We start from the raw sequence: 15,329 nt of genomic DNA, 5'->3' as shown, positions 1-15,329 counted from the left end.
GTATTGTGAAGCAATTATACTCCAGTAAAGATCTATTAAAAAAAAAGCACATCAAAACGTATCCACAGTGTGTTTCACAGGATGATTCTAATCATAAACAACAGAGCTTAGTAGTGAACACCATGAACTTGGGATGGAAATCTTGTTCTGCCACGCACCTAACTTTATACATATTATTTAATCTCTCTTGATCTTAATTTTCTCTTCTGTAATGTAGAATAACGTACATTTCTTGAAGACATTGAGAAGAATAAATAATTTGATTCATGTCAAGTGCATAGCAAAGCAGCTGGCACATAGAAAATGCTCATCATGGTTACTTGCACCGGGAAGAAAGTGACATCAATAAAATTCCATCTTTGTAGGATGCATGACTTAGAAACTCTTTGAAAGTCACTAAAAAGCAGGAGCTCTTTGAGATGTAGAAGGCACGGGTGACAAGAGGAAGCTCAAATGTTAGCATAGACACAGAACTTTGTAAAATACTGCCCATTAGTACACTGATCTGGAAAGAAGCATTAATTCCCTTTGAGAAAGTGTTATTCCCCTCTAGCCTACACCCTACCTATATCTCTACAGGTGTAAAAAGTCTACAGGCATACTTCGTTTTATTGTGCTTCACAGATACCGCAATTTTTACAAACTGAAGAGTTGTGGCGACGCTGCATCAAAAGCAAGTCTATCGGTGCCGTTTTTCCAACAGCATTTGGGTCTCTGTGTCACATTCTGGTAATTTTCTCAATATTTCCAACTTTTTGCCTGCGTATTCCTCACCAGCCAAAGTTCTCCATAAACTTCTCCAGATAATTGCCTACATGCCTCACCTCCACTTGCTGACATCACATCACTCCTCACATCACTCCAACCTGAGTTGCACCCACCCCCATCCACCAACCACTTCAATGAATCTGCTTCAGTCAAGATTACTAAATTGTTCTGGGACCCATTCAAAACTGGTGAACTTGAACTTGGAAATGGAGTTTGGACAATGCAACTTATCTTTGTGTGTCTCTGTATGTCCATTTACGGGTTGTACCCATGGACCAGACCAGCCTGTTCCAGACCTTAGGCTTAGGTAAAGCTAGGCTTCCAGTTAAGGAATATTTCATGGTCCTATCAGTATCCTAAGTGCTTGTTTGTTTTTTTAGTTCATCGAAGAAGCAGATACTGAGATGGGATTACATGTGCAAAGATGGTATTACACAGGAAACGCCTGAGTAAGAGAAGATGATCCCTCATGGTCTCTCCTCCTCCAGCCACCCCATGCTGCACACAGATGCACATACACTCCAGGGTCACCCGGAGCTGGTCTTCTGTGCTTTTACTCCACCCTTCGATTCTTTAAGTGCTGACATCTCCTCTGTACAGTCTCCCTACCACCCTGAAATTAACTGGATTGTGGGAAGGGTGGGAGAGTCGACCTTAAACATTCTCTCCGAGGAGCAGAATTCCCACTCGACTGTGAGCAATTCCTCAGTGTTCTTATCCTGCCCTGCAGCCCTAGCACATGGTGCAGGGGTTGGCATAAGGTGGGGGTCAGTGATTGCTGGAACGATCTGGCAACCAAGTTCCCCAAACGTGGGTCACCTCAAAACTGCCATTGCATAAGAATTACCAGAAATTATTGAGGAAGAGGCAGAAATGGCCTAGGGGATGAATTATGTGCCCAACACAGAATCCTTCTCCGCTTTGTGCCAGGAGCTCCAGCATCAGTCCTGGGGGCTCCTTCAGCTGGGCCATTTCCAGGTGTATTTCAGAAGCAGGGCCGCTCACAACCGTTGCGTGCCAATGTGTGTTTATCATTTCACTGGCTTTCAGAGCTTCCACATAGCCTGGAGTTCCTTTCACTTAGTAGAAGGCACTTGGATTTTTTCACTTTTTGGTAATTATCTAAAAAGGTGCTATAAATATTCACAAACAGGTTTTTGTGTGAACATGTTTTTATTTTGGACAAATACCTAGGAGTGGGACTAAAGGACCATATGGAGTAAGTGTATGTTTAACTTTTTTTTTGTTTTAACAAGGGTTTTCAAGTAAACCATGTGGGTTGGAAGCTGCTACAAATACTGCCTGAAATAGTCTCCGTTCTTGCTTCTTAAAAGATTACAGATTATTCTCCTTAATATTTTAAATGCAAAGAAACCTCAATTCTTATTTTTTTTTTGCACTTCCTTTTTTTACTTTTACCTGTTGAAACCTCTTGCTTCTTTCTCCCACCACCTAACAACCTGTTTTCTGTATCTATGAACTTGGTATTTTTTTGTTTGTGTGGGTTTTTGGTTTGTTTCTTTTGCTTTTGCTTCCTCATATAAGAGAAATCATATGGTAGTAGTCTTTTTCTGTCTGACTTACTTCACTTATCATAATGCCGTCAAGGTCCCTCTATGTTGTTGCAAATAACAAACTTTCATTCTTTTTTATAGCTTAATAATATTCCACTGTATATATGTACCACTGGACACTTAGGTTGTTTCTGTATCTTGGCTACTGTAAATACTGCGGCAATGAACATGGAGTGCATGTATCTTTTCGAGTTAGTGTTTTTGCTTTCTTTGGATAGATTCCCAGAAGTAGAATTGCTGGATCATATGGTAGTTCTATTTTTAATTTTTTGAGGGCCCTCTATACTGTTTTCCATATTGGCTGCACCAATTTACATTCCCACCATTAGAGCACAGGGGTTTCCTTTTCTCCACATCCTCGCCAAAATTTGTTGTAATGTAATGGAATAGCCATACTAACAGGTGTGAGGTGATAACTCATTGTGTTTTTCATTTGCATTACTCTAATGATTAATGATGCTGAGCATTTTTTCATGTACCTGATGGCCATCTGTATGTCTTCTTTCAAAAAATGTCTACTCAGATATTCTGCCCATTTTTTAATCAGATAGTTTGTTTCTTTGTTTGTTTTGTGCTATTGAGTTGTATGTGTTCTTTATATCATATATTTTCGATATTAGCGCCTTATCAGATACATGATTTGCAAATATTTTCTCCCACTCAGTAGGATGTCTTTTCATTTTGTTGATGATTTCCTTTGCTGTGCAGGAGCTTTTTAGTTTGATGTCGTCCCGCTTGTTTATTTTTGCTTTTGTTGCTTTTGGTGTCAAATTGAAAAATTTATTGCCAAGATCAATGTCAAGGAGCTTACTGCCTACCTTTTCTTCTAGGAGTTTTATGGTTTCAGGTCTTATGTTCAAGTCTTTAATTCATTTTGAGTTAAACTTCGTGTTTTGTGTAAGATAGTGGTTGAGTTTCATTCTTTTACTTGTGGCTGCCCAGTTTTCCCACACCATTTATTGAAGAGAATGTCCTTTTCCCACTGTATATTCTTGGCTCCCTTGATGTAAATTAATTGAGCATATATACATGGGTTTATTTATGGGCTTTCCATTCTCTTCCATTGATCTATGTGTCTGTTCTTAATGCCAATAGCATACTGTTTCAATTCCTGTAGCTTTGTAATATGCAGTTGAACCTTGAACAATGTGGGGGTTAGGGGCACCAACTCCCCATCCCCAACAGTGGAAAATTCAAGTATGACTTTGTAGTCAGTTCTCTGTATCCAAGGTTCCATATCTGTGGATTCAACCAACTGCAGGTCCTGTGGTACCATAATACTTATTTACTGAAAAGAATCTGTGTGTAAGTTGATCTGCACAGTTCACACCCATGTTGTTCAAGAGTCAAGTATAGTTTGAAATGATGCTTCCAGCTTTGTTCCTCTTTCTCAAGATAACTTTGGCTATTCGAACTTTTTTGTGATTCCATACAAATTTTGGAATTATTTGTTCTATTTCTTTAAAAACTGCCATTGAAATTTTGATAGGAATGGTAATCCCTATCAATCTGTAGATTGCTTTGGGTAGAATGGACCTTTTAACAACACTGATTCTTCCAATCCATGAGCAAAGGATATCTTTTCATTTATTTGTGTCTTCTTCAATTTCTTTTGTTAATGTCTTATAGCTTTTAACATACAGTTCTTTCACCTCCTTGGTTAAGTTTATTTCTAGGTATTTTATTCTTTTTGATATGTCTGACTTGTTAAGAAGAGATGGCCCCTTTATATTCAGCATCCTTCCTAAGGATGTGTCAATCCAAGAAAGTATAGTGGAACTCCAGGCCTTTCTGGGCTAACATTTATATATAAAGGAATTCTAATCTAGAATATCTGAATGATAATAAAGCCACTGGAGTAAAAAAAATGTTGCACATATATAATGGATGAACAATGGATAATTCTTTTGCAGGTGGGATTGAGAACAGAAATGGATGGGGTTCAATGTAAACGGAAAGAAGTTTAACTTTTCTTATCTCTTGGGTTATGGAAGTAAGGGTGGCTAACTATAGCTATTTTGGGAGGTGGAAGAGGGAAGAAGGAGGCTTTTTGATACTGCCTCTCACTCTCTCTGCATCCACTAGAGATGAATGAGGCAACCGAGATTGAGAAAGTACTTTGCATAGAATACTAGAGATGTAGAATATTTCTTGCTGTGGGGAATAAGGACATGGATTGCTTACAGATAAATCAAAGACTAGAAAGGTGTTCTAAGATCTTAAAATATTTAGACATCAAACATTTTTAATGGTGAAAATCAGCAGAGGTTTAGAGAAAATCAGAGCACAATGGACAGCGAGAGTCCAGGTAAGTAATCAGTGGTCAAGAGATCTTCAGGAGTTGAAGGGTTGCACAAAACACAAAGGAGAATGGACACATCACATGGGAGCCTACTAATTTAGATATCAATTAGGATTCATGCCACCTTTCTCAGACCTAGAATATATTTTCTGACTGCTGTTAAGGTTTAACCTAACTCAAACATTGGCACCAAAGAGATGCAGCAACTAGTGACAGTGAATATGGACATTTTCATGTGTGTCAATGAAAGAATAGGAGCTGTTTTACATACAGACATGTGCAAGCTTCAAATCTTAGTCCTGCCACTTGTTAGGTCTATACCTTAGATCCTGTTACTTAAATCATCTCATTCTATGTTTCCTTATCTGTAGAATTAAAATGCCGATATCTACCTCAAAGTGTTGATGTAATAGGTGAAACAACGCAAACAGAATAGATTTTTAAAAATAAATATCACTTCCTTTAATAACCTTAAAATATTAAAATGATTGAAGTACTAACTAATCATGGTTCCAGAATTTCCATTTTGAGCGCCTGTAGACATTAACCTGGATGGGAGGCTGGAGGCTAAGAAACTTCTCCTGGAAAGTCACTTGTAGCAGGCATGCTGTTTTTTCATAGCTGTTTTATTTATTTGCATTGTCTTTGGATGGCTGAATGGCCAGAGATAACAGGAAGTGCAAAAGCATCCCTAAGTCTGCAAGCCTCCCCTTGGCACTGCTATTGGTGCTAAAGTTTGTTGCTTTGTGAAATGGACTGTATCTCACCATTTTTATAGACCCTAGTTGGTAGTAAATGAATGTACCAGTCAAAGGTCAAGGCTATAGTTACACTGCATGCTTGCTGAAAGCCCAAGCTGGTGACAACTATTAAATCATCCTGTAGACAAAGATTCCAAGAGGGAAATGAAAGGTTAGAAGTGCTGCTTATTAAATTCCTGAAATCATGGCTTCCTGTGACTTGTGGTCATAAGCCTCAATGACTACAGCTGAAAGTTCTGAATTTTCTCAACAGACCTTTCTAGGAGGCATTCGGGAGAGTGACTGAGTAACTCCTGACTGTGGATTCTGACTATTTTTATGAGCAGTCCTTGGGCTGCTGTAAATAAACTCGTAAAGTAAGAAATTCTTCTCTGAAAGCAAATCAAAGGCTCTAAAGTATATGGTCAAAGTTTAACTCTGAAATGAGATTAAAAACTGTCTCCTAAAACCTATTCGTAGAGTTTGAGTGAATCAGACATTTGGAAAAATCTGAGTATCAGAGAACAATCCACCAATCCTTCCCAGGAAGAAAACAATTGTAATAACACAGAATCTGAATTTTACCACTTATCTACACGGTTAGCTTTTAAATAAGGATTGCACAGTATTAAAGAAAAGGAAATACTTACATACACATACATTTATGCAGTTTAAGGCCTTATAATAAGGGCATCACAGTGTAATTGAGAAGGACCTCTAGAGGGTTTATGCCTAACATCTAGTTGCCAATAGCAAGTAAAAGAGAACATTTAATGTTTCAGGGATTTTGCTCTACTTTTATTGCTGGCTGGGGGCAAATTGATCAACTCTGATGTCTGCATAAATAGATTGTAAAAGGTTTTGACATTTCCTCTTTGTCCCTTTTTCTCTCACTCATCTTTCTGGTATGAAAAATTCTTTACGATACTACCTGATATCTCCAGTTTTCCCAAGCAGGATTTAAGAAATCCTCGAAGTGAATTTGAGTATTAACTAAATATGATTCTGAAATTTGTCATTGTTATGTTTGCCAGGCTGTTTGCGTTTATTTAACAAGCTGAGCAGATATTTACTTTCTCTCTCACTATTTCATAAATCTCCCCTGAAACTGAGCTTAGTTATGATGATGAATGATCCCAGGTGGAGTATGGTCAGATGTCTATAATGAGCTCCAAAGGAACACTCAAAATTAATTTCATTCCTTTGTACTCCTATTTGTATTAGTAATAACTATCATCTCTGGGTAATTTTTCCTAACTTGAGTACATATAGTCTTTCTCTGTTTGTTGATAGTTTTGTACTGGTTCTAATTGAATTTCCCTTCTTCATTTATTGTATCATATTTTTACAGACTATTTCACAATACACCTTTTTTTCTATTCCACAACTAGATCTTGAATTTCTTCCATGTAGCCACAAGATCTCACTTATCTTGAATTCTAAGAACTTAGTTCCTAGCCCAAAAAAGATACTCAACTGATTTTTGATTAGTAATTAAATGAATTAACAAAATAAGTTGATATTATATTCAAAGTAAATGCAGATTTCAAAGTAATAATGATTAACTTTTCAATGTTTCATTCAAAGTAATGTCCAATTATATTTTGGTCAATTACTTCTTAATTAAGTTGAGACACTGAACCTTGTTAATCAATGACAGCTCACTGAGAGGAAAGTGTTTGGTGTTGAGAGGAAAGGTTTGAATTGGTGGGAAATCAGAATATTATCTTTTGCGTGCTATAGCGATAAGCAGTTAATGAAGAAGAGGGCTATTTTCAGGAGTACAAATAGAAATCTGACTCAGGTACTTGCTGATTTTCTTTCTTTTTAGTTATGTCCAGCACCAAGATGTTGCTCACTGTGTACTATCAACGTCACAGTTGCTGCACGTTGGTGTTATTGTTATTTTTTAGTAATAGTAACAATGGATTCAAACCAATTCAACTATATGCTCTCCCTCAGTACTGCTGGTGACCAGGAGAGATGGAGATGGTGTCTGAGATTAACTATATAGACTTTGCCCATAGATAGAGCAAATCTAAGTGTAATCTAATGCAGAAGAGCATTTAAGTAGGGAATTCACTATTATCTTGTTCTAAAACCTAGACAATGGTTTTAACAATGTATCAATCCTCTTCAAAAATAATGCTCAAAACATTATGGTTTTAGAAGAAAATAAGCAAATGAATGATAAATTTGAGTACATATGAGTGGTACAGTTCTTAAAAATGCCACAAGAAACACCAAAGACATGATCTATCAGGAAAATATTTGAAATACACATATGAGCAATGGGTAAATTGTATGAATTCACAGAGTTTATATAAACCAATAAGAAAACAAACCTAGTATAAATATAATATGAATATTATATAGAGAGAAATACAACAGAAAAAATAAAAAAATACGGACAAGAGATATGGATAAATGAATCTCAGAAAATATACAAATGGACAAGCAAATGAATAAGTGGTAAATTTTACTTAACACTAAAGGAATACAAAACAAATCACAAAAGTGATGTTTTAAATCTATATATATATTACCAAAAATAATATGTTTGGTATTATTTCTTTTAGAAAAGACCGAGGGATAATAGGGCTCTCATACTTTGGTAGGAGAGTAAATTGGTGTCATGTATTATATTTAGAGACTAAGTTGATATTTAACAAAACCAAAAATCCACACAGATTTTGACATATTTTTAGTGATTCATTCTGCAGTCATTCTTACAAAATAACACCAAGATAGAATATACCTATGTCAGCATTTTTAGTTATCGGAAAAACCTGAAAATATTTTCCAACAATTAACCTAGTTAGATCCTGATTTTCAAATGCCCCCTCCCTAGTTTTCTGTCAATTTAGCGTTTGTCAGTCTTAAAAGTATCTTGCTTTAGGTGATAAATTATATGGTCACCCCTCTGATATGGAAATGGTTAAATAAATTATGAAAGACAATTGGCACACATGAGTCTAATTTTACATTTTATACCTTTCTATACTATTTGAATTTCTGCCATGTGTATGTACTACTTTTATTCTTAAATATTTTTTGTAAAATATATGAAACTTATTATCTGAAATTCCATGAATGGGAATGATCTTTTATATATTCCTACACAAACTATTGGAAATCACTTTTTTATGGTTACTTTCAGTGGAGGTAATACTTCCTGCTGAACCCTAACTTTATAATCCTCTGATTTTGATGCCAACAGAATTCTAGTGAGTTAGGTTTTAATTATTTTATTGAGGACATGTGATTTATTCTATATAAGGCAATATCAAATCTCTTAGTTTAGTATTAGTGTAATGCTTGCTAATTTCATGAGCAGGATGTTAATGATATCTAAATAAAGAAGTTTTATGCCTGAAATAACGTTCTCAATTTAAGCTTAGGTCATTTGGTGCTAAGTATTATGCTGAAAATCAGAAGACGTAGTTAGAAGGAAAAGCTCAGCAACCCCTGAACATGGCCTTGAAAGAGACTAGAATTGAAAGGATAAAATGGCCGAGAGGCTCCTTCACAACACTCAAGCCATATTCATTGTTAATAGTGAAGGTGTCAGAGTCAAGCTGCAAGGGTGCAAATCCTGACTCTTTTTACTTAGAAATTATGTGACTCTGGGCAAGATAGTTAACTTCTCTGTATCTGAGATTCTTTATCTATAAAATCAGAATAGTAACTGTTATAGACTTCATGTTTGTGCCTTCCTGAAAATTCATACGTTAAAACCTTAATCCTCAGTGTGATGGTGTTTGGAGATGAGGCATTAGCAGGTCATTAGGTCGTGAGGGTGGGGCTCCCATGATAGAATTAATGTGCTTAAAGGAAGATACAGGAGAGAGCTGGCTAGCTTGTGCTCTCTCTCCAACCTCAGCCACCTGCAAACCAGGAAGAGGGCTCTCACCATGAACCTAATTGTCTGGCACCTTGATTTTGGACATTTCAGGCTCTAGAACTGTAAGAAATAAGTGTTTGTTGTTTAAGCCATTCAGTCTATGTTTTCTGTATAGCAGCACATGCTAAGACAGTAACTATACCTAATTCATAGATGTATTCATTTCCTACGGCTGCTGTTTTAACAAATTACCACAAATTCAGTGATTTAGAACATCACAAGTCTATTCCCTTTTAGTCTAGGGGTCAGAAGTCAGAAATGGGTTTCACTGAGACCAAAATCAAGGTATTAGCAGGGCTATGTTTCCTCTTTAGGCTCTACGGGAGAATCTGATTCCTTGCTTTTTCCCACTTCTACAGTTACATTCTTTGGCTCATGGCCCCTTTATCCATCTTAAAGTTAGCAGTGTAGCATCTCTCTTTCTGACTCTGCTTCCATCTGTTTCCATCACACAGCCTTCTCTTCTGTGTAGTCATATCTCCCTTTATCTCCCTCTCATAAAGACACTTATAGTGCATTTAGGGCCTCCCCCCAGATAATCCAGGGTAATCTCATCACATCCCTAATTTAATCATACCCGCAAAGTCTCTTTTGCCATATAAGGTAACATTCACAGGTTCCAGAGATTAGGAACTGGGTACCTTTGTGGACCATTATTGAGCCTACCACAATAGTGTTACTATGGGAATTAAAGGAGATAATAAATGTAAATTTCTTGACCCACAAACTGTTGTTCAACAAATACTAAATAGTATTATTATTTTTGTTACAGAGTTCTAAGTGGAAAAACAAAAGTATAACCTCCACATTTTATATCCAGTCAAATTGCCCTTCAAGTTTAAGGGTAACTGGTAACATGTAAGCAAACAAGAATTCAGGGCATAGCACCCAGGAAGACCTCCTTTAATCAAACAAACAAGCAAATAAATGGAATTACTGTGAAACTTAAGTAATCAAGATATACATTTCTTTTAAAGAAGAGAAAAAAGTAATAATGGTAACAGACCACTGGTGAGTATTGAATTTTTTTAAATACAAATTTTAGCTAAAAACTGTGCTCATTATGGTTAAAGAACAGCATATAATGTAATAAATCTCAACAACATAAAAATATATATCATTAAAAAATTGGAAGGAGGTGAAGTAGGAGGAAATGAGCATGCTAATTTTTTCATTTCTCTCCTTAAAGATTCAATAAATGTGACCTAATGTTGCTATATGCATCTAACAAGAAATAGTGACTTTTCCTTTAAAATTTCCTATAATCTTAACTGTGTAGATACATTTGAAGGAAATAATCCATTTTTCTGTGGTTTAATGTTTACCTGAAAATATTGGAGATCTTAATTTTTTAATTTACTGAAATTCAATGTTAATATTTAAATTATAATATAGTGTTAAAGTTATGATCTTATACTGATAAAATTAGTTCATATACTTAGCTATGATTCTATCGCCTATCTAAACATAAAAAATGACCATTCTGAATGAAATGGAAAAAATCTTGATGCTAGTTATTTTATAGCAAAATTTGAGTTTTTATATACTTTTCTACTTCACATTCCCCTTTATTATTAAGATTAATCCATAATCATTCTCATAAGTAATGAAGCTATTATTTTTTTTAATAATAAAAATAATAACTGTCCTGGGACCCCAAATAAAATGTCTTAAGATCACTATCAGCCTCCCAGTCACTAAATCTAATGTCATTTACTCTGGCTTCATGTTTTTTTTAAATCTCTAGAGTGTTTAATAATAGTAGTTACCTTTTATTCGCTCTTCTGCTTTGACTTGTACCCTCTTCCGATTTAACTTACTATAAAAACCTATCCTGTTGTCCTCTCATCTTTCTAGTGGCTCTTTTTCCTCATGGTCTTACTTTTCCCTTTTATACATCCATCTAAATGACAGTTTTTTCTCTTTCAAATTACCACTTTGACATCAGTTCTCAAACCTTGTGGCACATTAGAATTGTCTTGGGGGATAAATCGCTGTTCCCAGGCTGCACTTTAAACCAAAAATGTAATTAGACTTTCTAGGGGTGAGAACAAGGCATTGTTTTTGTTTGTTTTTAATTTCTAAGATATTCCAATGAGTAATCACATTTGAGAACAAATGATATACTTTACTATCCAAAGCATGGTCATGAGACCAATAACTTGAGTATGACCTAGAAGCTTATCAGACACACAGAATCTCATGCCCCAGCTCAGACCTTTAGGCCAAAAAATGTATTTTTGAAATCCCAGATGATTCATATCCACATTAAAATTGAAAAGTACTGATGTAGATTACTAAATTTAGCACTTGTCCTAATTTATCTCCTACACTCTGCCCTTATATGTTTCCAATGTCATTTGCTTGTGGAATATCTTCACCTATATATTCCAGTAAGGACTTCAAACTCAATTTAAGCCTACAGTTGAACTAATATTTCGTTCTCTCAATCATGAATCAGCATTTTTCTTTGAGTCTTTCTCCACTAACACTATCTCTGTTCACTGTATACCTTATAAAATTTTGTTTTTAAAAAAGAATTGGTCCACACACAGTCTCAATATCCTTTTATATTATCCTCTCCCTTATCTCTCAAGCTTTATTCCTTTCCATTTGCAGGAGTAACTCAGACATAATTACCTCACTTGAATTTTGAGATGGTTTCATAACTGACCTTACTGCCTTCAGACATCCCTTATTTCAATGTACTGTGCACAGTTACATTGGATTAATTTTCCTAACACACATCAGGATTACCTAGCAGAGGTTAGCCTAACGTTAATGATCTCTAGAAGAGACTTTACATGAACAACTCCCTCATAAACTTCACTCTAATAGAAATATAATGTACCATTTTAATGACCAGATGAAAACAATTTTCACATTTTCTGACTTCTTTGGAGATGAATAATTGGTGATTATAAAACATGGAGAGGTACAGATTGGCAAAATCTAAAACAGTCAAATCAAGAAAGCCACAGTGCCCTTTGAGAGCAAATATAACAGTAATAAATTATTTTCACTTTTTAATTTAGAAAGAGCCCTGTATGTTTGCCATTTGATTTAGTTCTTTCCATCATTTATAATTCAAATAAAAAAGAAATTAACATTTCTAATTACAGCTGAAAGTACTTCATGTATTTCCTCAGCAACATAAGGTAACACAATTAGCTGTTTAGGTTATATCATTTTAATAAGTTTGAAATTTTTCTTCAATCAGTAACCATGCCATACAAGCATAATTAAATTGTACCTGAACTGAGATACTAGTGCTAATATAGTTCTCTACTTAGCCTTTACTTTTTTTTTTTTGCGGTACGCGGGCCTCTCACTGCCGTGGCCTCTCCCGTTGCGGAGCACAGGCTCCGGACGCGCAGGCTCAGCGGCCATGGCTCACGGGCCCAGCCGCTCCGCGGCATGTGGGATCCTCCCGGACCGGGTCACGAACCCACGTCCCCTGCATCGGCAGGCGGACTCCCAACCACTGCGCCACCAGGGAAGCCCAAGCCTTTACTTTTTAAAAATAAAATAAAATAAACTCAACCTCAAAAAGATGATACTTTTACTTCTTTATAATGTTTAAGCTCAATTTAAAAAATGAAGCGGGCTTCCCTGGTGGCGCAGTGGTTGAGAGTCCGCCTGCCGATGCAGGGGACGTGGGTTCGTGCCCTGGTCCGGGAGGATCCCACATGCCGCGGAGCGGCTGGGCCCGCGAGCCATGGCCGCTGAGCCTGCGTGTCTGGAGCCTGTGCCCTGCAACGGGAGAGGCCACAACAGTGAGAGGCTCGCATACCACAACAAAATTTTAAAAAATTAAAAATAAAAAATAAAAAATGAAGGAAGGAAGTCTTAAGAAAAAAGGATCTTTATATTTTTTAAATGGGAAATATTTAAAGTTTTTAAAGGACAGTGTTTGTAGAATTCCAGAAACTCAATTTGTAGGTGTGTTTACCTAGAGGAGGGATTGTTTGGAGGGTATGTGGAAAGATAGAGGTTGGCTAACGCTAAAATATTTCATTTAAATTGATTTTCATCTACACAGCGCTCTTGCATGTTTAGTAGCTATATAATTTATTAATCAGAGAATTGCAATATAAAAGTCATGGGTCCTAGGAACTGCTTTTCAGTCCATGAAGAAACTTGAAAAAGTTTATTATCCATTTAATTCTGTTTCCTGATGGTTAAGCATGCTTCCTGAATGCTCAGGAGTACTATGAGAAGATACAATTAGATAGCCTTAGGAAGGAAAACAATGAAAATCAAGGCATAAACATTTTCTACATCATTTTTTTAACTTAGGAAAAAATAACTGGCTCCAAAAAATGTTCATTAGTTATGTATTTTTACTCATTATTTAAATTATAGGATGAATTCATTTCCACTACCACTGGTTATTAAATATAGACAGATCCTGCTGATTTAACTGACTAGCAAATAATAAAATATCATAAGCCTTTGATTGCTACAGACACAGTAGGCAGCACATGTTAAAAAAAAAGGTAAAAGCACAAATTCTAACCAACAGAAATTTAAAGGTTGAATCCTCCTCTGGGCAGAAATTGAGACAGCATTTTGGAATCTCCCTCGCCCCAAACCCTGCAAAAAAATTTTAAATGTGAATCTCATAGACACCAAAACAAATAATCGGTCTCTTCTCAATTCCATGGGAATCGGAGCCAAATTTTTGAAGTGAGCAAAGTAATAAGCTTATGTCCAATTAGCGGGATCAGGTGAACAGTGGTGGGGTCCAAACAATACTAATTTTTCTAACTGTTGTGCACAGACCACATTGGGTGAATATGAAGTTCAAGTAAAGGGTGAGGAGGGCTGGAGCCATTGGTATGGAAGTGGGGGATGGCTGTCCCGGATGCCATGTTGACAGCAAAGAAGAAAGTGTTATATTCTGTCTTATTAGGTTGCTGAGTTTTATTTGTAACCTGCCATGCTGATGCTCTAGAAGAGGAGAAGCCTGGGTTTAGATGCTTCTGGACAATAGGATAAAGTTTTCCTTCCCAAACAAATATATAAATTGATATGACTGGTGGTTGATTGCTTATTACAGAGCAAGGTTCATTGAGTTCAAAGGCCCTAGGTAAGAGCCAGATAATGAAGGAAAGGTGACAACATCCATATTCTGTTTATCCCCACAGGTTCAGAAGTTTTAAAGATCTGAAGCTGAAGGAAGTGTTTTCTTGTCTTCTTTGTGCTGCTTTTGGCCCCCTGTGGTGGGAGACCACCCAGCACACAGAGGAGGATAGAGCTGAACTCATCACACCTCAGATGTAGAAAAAGGTATCAATTCCTCCTGGAAATGTGGAGGAGCAAATAGAACAATGGCAATACTTATTTGGCCTAGAAAATGGCAAGGAGGCAGTGACTGCCCAGCTGGTATGAGCAGCCGTGACCTGAAAGTGGTTTAAGAGCACTGTTGAGTTGTACTAAGAGGCCAGACAGAGGAGCATTCCGCAGACCTGTTCTGGACACATATGTGGCCTTACTCTGAAGATTCACTGAAATATTTGGGGGTCTGGGCTCCTTAGTGGATAAGATAACCCATGCTCAAGTATCTAGATACTTACACCCATGAGTTTTGAGTAAAAGTAAAAAGAAAAGTGTCTGTATTCCCCAATGAAACCCAAAATACTCAGATTTGTATGTTCTTTAGAGTTAACAGTTCCCTATCCCCACCTTCTTCCTGTACTGCAAGTATCTAGGCAAATTAGTTGCTGCTCCCCTCCATAGCCACCATCTACCACGCCTTGTGTAGAATTCGGACCAAGTGCTTGCAAATTTATCTGAGGAGAGCAGGTAAGTGACATTTTCCAAATTTAATTCAAATCGTTTTTCTTCAACACATACTGCCTTGATAAAAATAGAAGGACCGAAAAGAAAACATTTCTTCCAACGTTCAGTTTGATTGGAATTGTTACTTTTCCAAACGGGAAATTCAGAGCATTGTATCCCTCTCTTTCCTTGATGTAAACATCTATTCATTCAGCATATCCTTTACTCTACTTCCTAAGTATTATTTGATTCTGCCC

The sequence above is a fragment of the Aethalodelphis obliquidens genome, unplaced genomic scaffold, assembly GCF_003676395.1.
Source record: "Aethalodelphis obliquidens isolate GAN/ISIS:26980383/991018 unplaced genomic scaffold, ASM367639v1 scaffold4, whole genome shotgun sequence".
Taxonomy (NCBI): Eukaryota; Metazoa; Chordata; class Mammalia; order Artiodactyla; family Delphinidae; genus Aethalodelphis; species Aethalodelphis obliquidens.
The sequence above is the reverse complement of the archived record's forward strand: the minus strand, read 5'-3'. Positions refer to the sequence as shown.